Source organism: Montipora foliosa, chromosome 10 (genome assembly GCF_036669935.1).
Source record: "Montipora foliosa isolate CH-2021 chromosome 10, ASM3666993v2, whole genome shotgun sequence".
Classification (NCBI taxonomy): domain Eukaryota; kingdom Metazoa; phylum Cnidaria; class Anthozoa; order Scleractinia; family Acroporidae; genus Montipora; species Montipora foliosa.
The window spans coordinates 9,815,311-9,825,310 of record NC_090878.1 but is presented as its reverse complement, the minus strand read 5'-3'; the positions used below and the strand labels follow the sequence as shown (position 1 = coordinate 9,825,310).

Here is a 10,000-nt window from a genome sequence, read left to right as displayed (position 1 = left end):
CTCTTTGGCAGTTTCACTAGAAACACCTCTTTATTTACTGTCTTTTATCGTACATTGTTGACAAATGACATTAAGGATCGATGGTCAATGAAACTAAAAGACCTGGTGCCGGTTTCTCGAAGCCTCGTTTGCACTAACCGTTAGTTACCAGGTGTCAAAAACCAATAGTTTTCCATGGTGATTTAACGCTTAACGCTGGTTAGCGCTAACCATGCTTCGAGAAACCCGCAATTGGATAGTTAAAGTCAAATATATGACCATTGTCTCAACATTGTCATTTTTCCAAGGGAGTGACAGCTCCTACAATCTGCTATTAGTCGGTTGTAACCCTTTCCCGTGTAGATTTATATAGTATAAAGTGCTAAGGGTTGAATAAATTTGTCCACAGAGCAACAAGACTGTGTCGGAAAATGTCTTAAATCAGCAAAGTGAAGACCAAACTGTAACGAGGCAAATTCTAGGGATACAAAACCTTGGAAGAATTGCAATGAACTGAAGCGTAAGTAACTCTCATGTCTTTTTTGGGGCTAGACAATCTGCGAGTCAGCGAGCCATGCGAGACATGCGAATTTCGCATTTAAGTCTAAGCACCCATTTCAAATAGCGCTGATAAAGAGTTATTAAGTCTAAGCACCCATTTCAAATAGCGCTGATAAAGAGTTATTAAGTCTAAGCACCCATTTTAATAAGGTTAGCTTTCAATAACTGTGTGACTCGCATGTTGACTCGCATGGCTCGCCAGTTTGGCTCGCATGACGCGCAGCCATTGCTCGCTGGCTCGCACATTGTCCTAACTCTATTTTTTTCTCGTCTCAGGCTCCGGTAACGAAAAATTATGCTGAACTATTCCAAAACAATGACGAAACTCTTTTTTGCAATATTATGGTGCTTTTGACATACATGGGGGATCGTACACAGAATCAACGATTTCGTATTTCACTGTTGTCCGTCTCTGTTGCAGACTGAGCAGGTTGATGGGTCATATTTAGCGTTTTGATTCGCCAATTTCGATCAACTATATTGGTTTCTTCACTCCTAATAAAGAATAAATTTAAAACGTAGTAACTAATTTTTATAATAAAACTTAAGTCTTTGTACCCGGAAAAAAAGAAAGGAGCAGTCATCTTGAATAATCATGACGTGTTACGATTGCTCTGTTTTTTAATTTATTCAAAATGGCGGCGCGCAGGATATTTGAAAACAAAGATCAGACAGCGATTCTAAAATTGATTTATTTCAAGAACAAAGGCTTTGTTTGAAAAGAATGCAAACAGATTTCATTGTGCGCATTAATTTCTCTGGTTTAAAGCAATGTTTGTGTTGTTTGAGTTAAATTACCCTTAACCCTCTGTGAAGAGAGGCGGCAAATGTTATTTTGACAACAGCGAAAAACGACATAGTTGATTGGAATTTAGAATATGAACTTCATTCTTAATGCCTTTATTAAAACGAAGAACCCCGCTATGAACTTGTTCTTTTTTTAGAAAAAAAAATTTCAGCATTTTGTAATTTGCAACTTGTCTAACGTAGCTATGACGTCAGAGAATAAGAAAAGTTAATTCTGGGTGATATTCCCCATAAAATGGTTTATAAGCTTTTATGTTTGGGAATCAAGTTAATTTAATAAATGAAGAGAGGCAACCCTGAACACGTTTGGACCAATTTTAATATTATAAGGTGCGACCCTCCTTGAAGTATTGCAAACAAGTAATTTGCTAAATATAGGCTAATTGTTGAATAAAGCTCGCTGTATCTATTCGCCCAGTTTCATACAGTCCGTAAACTGCTTGTTTAAAAGTTTCTTTTCTTGTGAAACAACGACGCTGCTAAGCATGAAGTCCAGTCTGTGTCATGGAAAGAAAGTACCAGTCGTTTGAGTCGAGTCTGAGGACTTAATTGTAAAGTTCCCTCAGGGTGAGATGTTATGATTGCTCCCCGGAAATATCAGTGGGATGGCAAGAAGTCAACAGAAAAGACTCCCAAACGTTTTCTCCACATGAAGTTGTTTTGCGTGCTTTTAGGTCCATTTCAAAGCGCCTCCGTCGGGGACCACCCGATAGCTTCAATTTTGTTCGGAAATTGTACCTATTAGTAGAATATTTCAACTGACTTCATCAAAAAGGCACAACCAAAATACGTCGAAATTAATTTTGACACTTCGGCTGTTGGAACATAAATTCTGCCCTCTCAACTTACTAACACGTACGGCCTTGAACGGTTAACCGTGCGACGAAAGATTCGACCAAGCAGTGCTGTACCTCGCATGCTAAATGCCTTGGTTTGCCTCCAGAGTTTGCTATTATCATGATGTGTATTAATAAAACTCGGTTGGAGGCATCCAATCATTGCGTCACGCTCCTTAATTTCCCCGGGCACTTTCAATTTTGAAATATTAAAAGTTTCTATTTTGGCTGTCCTGTCAAAGAAAGATATTTGTCTTGAACACTGTTTGCTCCTTCAAAAGTTATTGCAATCCAGTGGCTAACAATTTCATTCGAACTCTGTAGACGAATAAATAGAGAATAACTAATAGATGAGAAGAAGCTATAAGGATGATTTGTAAAACAGTTCACAAGAGTATATCCCGTTGAAAAACTATAAACTCCATGACAAAGGGACGAAAAAAATTACTAGAGCTTGTGAGCGCTAATTTTTCAGTTATCAATGGTACACAAGGCAACAAGCCAAAACGGAAACTGTTAATGGGTCTCTTCTGTTTTTAAGACAACAGAAATGACTGAAAATAAAGTTCTCACACGCTTTTCTTTATATTATGTGCCCCGAAATATACCCGGGTCATTCGGGACTTTTTTTTGTAAGTACGGGTGCGTTCGATTGACCCTATTCCGGAATAAGAATACGTGGAGTGATGATTTAACGTACCATGACTGGCGTTTTGCAGCAACCAGGATAATAAAGATATGTTTAAAATAGCATTTTTGACAATATTAATGTGCATCTCAGCAAAAACGAAGGACTTCTAACTTCTATTCCACGTATTTCTATTCCGGAATACGGTCAATCGAAGTGCGCGCCCTACGATTGATTTACAGTCTACAATTTTGATGGATTATGCCGCCCTGCAGAACTTTTTACGTTGTGTTTAATTAATCAAGCTAAACAATCTAACGCGACAAATTAAAGATATCATTCTATGATGCCTTTGCTATCGAAATCCCGAACAAACATCCTTACTGGAAAATAAGGATTTCCGTGATCTTTTCGCAAGGAATATTGTTAATAGAATTAATTGGCTTTTCCGCCTTACAAGTGTTTACGAACATTAATCGCAGACATTAATTATCGCCTGTCCTTAATCCAATTTAGTCAATAAGGGGACGTTTTAGACAGTCAGCATAGGTAGCCGGATAATGGTGAAATTCGAAAAATAGATATGAAGGAAGTCACGTTTTTTTTCAATGTCTCTATACTGTTCACGTTAAAAGTTGTTTACCATGTGGTTTCCTAATTAGTAACATTTTTTTCCTGAAAAAAGGATTTGGTTGATGGTTTTACCCGAAGGTTTTATTTTCCATCAGAATGGAATAAAAAACCTTTTTTGCTGTGTTGTCTGCTTGCGAAAAACTGAACAATGTGGCAGTACTTGAACTATTTGGGAACTTGTACATTTGAACAAAATCCTATGGTTGTCCACAAATGGGTAGATGATCTTCAATGTGACTGACTAGCTTGCTACCCAAATCAAGGACTAAATATCGGGACAATGAATTAGACAATAGAAGCTGCTCACCATACCAAATGATAGCATGTCATAGGATATTCTACACGACTACAACCTATTGACCGAATGCAAAAATGGCCGCCAACAAATTGCTCTTTTGTCTTTGTGTTAATTAGCCTAACTAGCCTCGTTTTACAGCCCAATTTCTTTCAATTTTACGCGTGTGAACGAGGCTAGTTAGGCTAATTAACACAAAGACAAAAGAATAATTTGTTGGCGGCCGTTTTTGCATTCGGTCAATTGGTTGTCGTATTCTCTTCCAAGGGCCGATCTTCGATCAGTGAAAGATCTGAAGGCATTTTTGAATATCTTCCGTCGAAACTTAAATGAGTAGGAATTTGTCGAAGGGAATGAACCCTTTTAAGGGGAAAATTAAGTGCCTCTGAAAGATCTAAATGGAGCTTTTAAAGGATTACAACTGGCGAAACATTGATCTTTTGTTTGGCGACCAAACAACATCAAGCATTGTTTGGTCACCAAACATGATGATGTTGAAGTGAATGGCCAAACGGTTAAAACATGTTTGATCTAACTCAGATCAAACTCCACAAGCAAAGAACTATGAGTCACAAACTGACGTAAACAACACATGTATACAATTGGCTGAGCAAGCGTGGTACGCATGCGCCCGCTAAACATGTTTGATACAGTTGTCCAAACGAACAAAACACGAGAACACAAGAAATGTTTTAAGTTGTTTGATCAGATGTTTGATGGCCTTCAAGCTTTGTCAAACACGATCAAACAGCACCAAACAACGTGGCCAAACGGTAAAATGTTTGGTCACCAAACAATGTTTGATGATGCATGTTTTCCCGTTTGGACATGGCTTTACCCACAATCAAAGACATCGAACATAACTCGTTAACACTAACTGGATTTTCAATCGTGTCATAAACTGGTTGGTTGGAGTAACCAAACAGTGGTTTGAACAACAAATGTTACTAGCTCTTTCTGGTCTAGAAGTTTTCGATTCATGGTTTAACATTTAAACTTCCTTATCCTTTTAAGACAATGGTTCAGTCAGGCTGCAGTAGGCGGAATAGTGCAATTTTACAGCTTGAAAACTCGCCAGTGTATATGGAAAGATCTCGGAGTCATCATGATAAATGGGATACAGTAATTTTCCTTCTGAGAACTTTTAACTTTAACATCTAGATTATAGGTATTATTTATCGTAAATACTTTCCAGATGGCTCTTGTGTATAGATGTAATCGTGAACATTGTTTTGATTTATTGTATATGAAACATTGTGGTTGAAGCATGACAAACCGTTCTCTGTCTGTAATCTATCTTTTTTCCAAATGAAAAAGGTGATAAAGAACATTTGCTCAAATGTTTGTTTCGAAACAGTTTGGGAATAAAAATTTGATATTTTTGGTTTGATGCATGGCTTGAAATGTCTGGAACGCTAATGGACTTTATAAGACAATGTGAGGATCGGGAGTGAGTAGCGGGAAGACTTGGTCGCTTAGGCTCGAATGTTGGCATATCAGTCAATCATGCAGTCATCTGCTCTATGGGTCACTGGCTAAGCGCGAACACAATGCAACAATAAAATGCTATTAACTAAAGCAGCTCGGTTGGATGTCCCGGAGCTGTTTGGGGTCGTGCCAATCGTCACATCGTTAAAAGCACATTAAATTTAAGTGATTAATATTCCACGCGCTGGTGAGGACGAGGTCACTCTCACGACTTCACTGCGGAGTGAAAATTCACTTCTTTGCCAAAAATAGTGCCAGGGAGAAGTCAAGTCAAGTTACGATTTCATTTATCTATTTTAAGCTTACCTCTCGATTACAATTGGAATTGAATAGGGAGTTTAAGATCTGCGACGCGACGGTAACGAAAACGTCATTTAAAATTGCAAGTTCAGGTTCATTAATCGTTTTCGTCGTTATGTCGGCTTGTCTATCTTCTAAAAACTAGTGTAACCTTCCAGTAACTGAATTAGGAGGTGCGGTATTGAATCTACGACAGAAAATTCAAATTCGTTGCCTTTTGTTCACGTTCTCCGTAAAACTTGAGAATTGTCATTTCACGTCGTAGATTTGCCGAAAACGTGAAAGAAATGTACAAAAACTAAAAATGCACGTGCAGAGCGTGCAAAGCTATTGTTTTTGCTCATTAAATATGCAAAATTTGTGACGTTTTCGTTGCGGTCGCGTCGTAGATCTTAAACTCCCTATCACAGTAGACAACGCAGCTCAATTCTGATCTTACAGACTTCCTTTGTGATTGTTTTACGTCACATGAAATGACAGCTCTCCTTTGTTGCTAAAGTGGCTTCTGTGTTGTTTTACGAGAGTGTTGACAGTTTTGAAGAAAGGGCTCTTCTTGAAATTACCCCCTCGAAAATTTAGTCGTGAATCTCACGCGATTTTACAAACAAACGACAGCGTTGGTTTCGCTGTGAGCACACATTCCATCTTACGGCTGGTTGAGTGAGATGCATCATAGTAATCCTCGGATCTCGTATACAAGAGCGGGTTAAGAGAGCAGTTATTTACGCGAGGTAGCACTGAACGATGACAACTAATTTTTGAATCTGCGGATAGAACAAATCATCACCGCGAGGATACGGTCGGAAAGTAATTAAATTTCGCGTCTATATAAGAGGTAGATTTCGGAACAAACACTAAACAACACCGATTGCAAGCAAGGTCAACATGAAAGGAAAGTTGGAAAGTTCCAGTTTTCGTTTCTTGCCATGTCAGAACTTCTTAACTCTTTTGAAACTCATAGAGAGGAATTGGAGGTCGCCATCACCGTGCCTCACAGCCCCAAACTCAGTCACAACGTCTTACTCGGTTTCCGATACAATTCCAACAGAAATTTCAAGGTTCAATGTAACAGAAAAGAGAAAGTCTTTGAATATTTTTCCTGATGAAACATGTGTTCTCGATGTTGGTTCAGTGGCGCAGCTGAGAAGAAGAAGCAGTTCAGTTTCTTGTGGAAGTCGATCGGAGAGACATACTTTACAGGAAAATAGTTTATTGAAAAGTCTAACAGATGAATGGTCCGAGACGTTTGTTGCACAAGATGGTGTATTGACAACTAACTTCTGTTCAACCGAACTGTGATTCTGTGTGAAATAATAGAGGCCTAGCGAACCTCTATGAGAACTGCGTAACACGCCTTGCAGTGCCGTGTACGGAGAACAATGTTCCCGTCTCTTTTGGCGATGGATTTTATATTAAAACAATACGTAAAATTTTCGGGTTGAAAACGGATAGCCCAACAGTATTTCCCTTTATACAGAGCATCTGTAAAAACGATAACATTGAAGACGAATCCGGGAGGAATACGGTAATTAAAACCCGCCAAAACTGATCCAGTCGACCAATAAAGTGGACTTGTATAATAGGACAACTTGCAAGATAATGCGACAACACTTATTATAGATATTTATCTCTGAACGTATTTTCGTGTAACTACTTTGTTTTATAGTTATTTACTATTTATGGCCGATTACTATGAGTCATCACTCGTCCTTTCGTGTTTTTACAGTGTGAACGAACGTTGTACAGTTCCTTTCGTCATTCTTTGGAAGAGAATCGAATTTTCCTGTTCAAAAGCGGAAACTGTGTAGATTGGTTTCTGAACAAGTTATGTTGGACAATGAATTCATAAATTACATTCCAAAAAACAATTACGATGTAATTAGCCCTGGGGTAAGTAAGCCGCACAATAGGCCGATCAACCAAGTTAAAGATGATCATGATATCTTTAATTTAGGTGGTTAATTTTAGCAGTGGTGTTAAATCAGGAAAAGAAGACACTTTACCGTTGTATTCGGCCATCAAGGGATAGAAGGAAAAATAAAGTTCAATCCTAAAGAAACTCAAATCAGCATCAGTAGATCAAAGTTTCCTGTGTGGTTTATTTCTGAATTTGCCCAGTCAAATCTGGGAGCAAGGAAATCCGAAATGATGGGGTGAGTGCCTTGAGGCATAAGTTGCAGCAAATGTTATTTTGCGGTCTTGGCCGTACATTTGAAAGGAATTACACGGACTGCTCATCTGGTATAGACATTGAATATTACTTAAGTTATCACAAACTACACCTTTTGTCCATTCATGACTGTGTTCAAAATGCCAACAAAATGCTAACACGATTTGTTTTACCGTAGAGAGGCGGAACAAGTATCAGTGTAGGAGGTTCAAGTGTAGTCATGTAAACTTGCTTTTGGATTCCTCAATGTTGTGTGTGATTTACGGGAAAAAAATTGAAAGGACTGTCTAGTTTTAAACACTTCTGCAAAAGTTTTCGACTGAGAATAGAGACTTTATAAAATCTGTATCAAGAGAAAGTAATTGTTTTTTCGGCTTTAATTAAAAATAGTCACGTTTTTTTTGTGAAAAAGCTAGTAGAAATCCTGCTGCTTCTACCGGAAGGATAAAAAAAATGCAACTCCAAATTTTCAAAAACCTCCTTAATTTTCCAGTCTTGCTTTGCTAGCTGAATATTTATGATAATCTTGTACGGTAGAATCGAGTAGAAACCTTCCATAACATACAAACTGTTAGAGGAATGCTTCGTCATACAATTTGATCCGCTTGCGTCACAAATGACTGAAACTCCAACAGTGCAAAAACATCTGGAATTGTTTAATCACATTTTTTTTCGGTCGGGACCATGCAATGAGGCACATATCCCCCGGAAAGAAGAAATTTCAGTTATCTTCGTCACGCGATTTCTCGTTAAAATCTTTGAAAAAAACGTTAGGATTTACTTTAAACGGGAATGATTTGGGTTTTCGATATTTGGTTGAATTGATTGTTGGTTCAAATGATCGGCATTTTGTTTACTGCGTGTTTCTTTGGTTTCGGTGCACGCCTCGGTGCACGCCTCGGAAGGAATTTCGCGGGTTGGCCCGCACTGCTAACCAATCGATTTCAAGATGGCGGGGCGCCCCGCCATTTTGAAAGCGGAGTAGACCCTGGGAACGAGGTTGCTACCTCCTCCTCAAGCTTTGCCCGAAGGGATTGTGGGATTGAAACGGGTAAACATGGCGGACAGAGTGGTCTTCGGTCACGGTGTCCATTCTATGAACGTTTTAGAGACGCAAATGCTCTTCAGGAACGTTAACACAGGAACCTCCCCGTGGAAAGTCCAAACAAAATTTGTGCAGCGCTTAATTGTTGGAAAAGACGTCTTCGTTTCGTTTTGCGGTGGGTTCAGTTCCACCACGTGCATGGCAGCACTGACTTCTTTGAAGACAGCCTAGCAAAGATTGTTCGTCCTCGAGAAGGTAAGAGTTTATTCACTTTGAAACATTTCTTCTACTAAAATAGTTTTTTTCTGTTAACGGTGGCTGTAAATGTAGTACAAAGCAACATGAAGTACGGCTTGCTTTATCTGTATCTGTTTTATTAATCGGTAACGCTTGTATGCATAACAACCAATGTAACTAGAATGCACAAACAAATAATCAATCTTGTGACGCAAATTACAAGTTCACACATGATGCAGTTACACATCTATAAATAAAAGAAATAAAGAGACTATAAATAAATAATGAAATAATCAATTACATTTACAATAAAGTTAAGTTAATAGATGACCGTAAATTTATGACAAAGATAAAAGTAATGGCAAAGGATTATTGAGGTGCGTTCCATTCCTGCATTGTCATTGACAAGGCATTTAAAAGTAGTTGTATATTTTGGGGAGAATCTTTTCATATCCTTAACCAGTATTTATTCAGTGATGAAGGTATCGCACTATATTATTATTATTGTTATTATTATAAGTGGTTTGATCTTGTTGCAAATCATTTTCACAATATTATTATGGAATACATGGGATATAATGCAACATACACCAAATGCAAATATAGTGGACCACTCGGGCGGACCAGGTCGAGTTGCGCGAAGTCAAGGGTAGTTAGGCCACGGCTTTTTCCTGTTGTTTTGGTAGGCGTGAATGGCTGAACGTGTGCTAACTGAGGAGGTATCCTGGGAGCTTCTCGCGCTGGTAGAGAGCCCCAGATATTAATATGCGACAAACGTCGTTTTTGGCTGAAATGTAGAGGCGATTCATTGAAGGGGTTGAAAACAAAGGCAGCGCTAGTGAAGAGATAAGGTGGAAGATCGCTCCCTGTTTCGCTATGACTGTAACGCACCGAACGGCGAGTGGAGACAATTATACTTCAACTTCTGTAAATGCACCGCAACCAAACTACCCTTCAGATGGCTGGTCTGGTGATATAAAATGAATGCCTTTTTTCACCCATGCCGAGTTGAACAATCACA

The 10,000-nt window shown here is 38.7% G+C and overlaps 1 long non-coding RNA gene across 1 annotated transcript in view; it reads left to right on the top strand.

The window, feature by feature from the left end:
* The first annotated feature begins 8,757 nt into the window (after positions 1 to 8,757).
* The window catches only part of LOC137973038 (uncharacterized), an 18,371-nt gene continuing 17,128 nt past the window's right edge, over positions 8,758 to 10,000 (top strand). Inside the window, exon 1 of the long non-coding RNA XR_011117147.1 lies at positions 8,758 to 8,997. This is a non-coding gene — a long non-coding RNA (uncharacterized lncRNA). The remainder of the gene's footprint in view (positions 8,998 to 10,000) is intronic.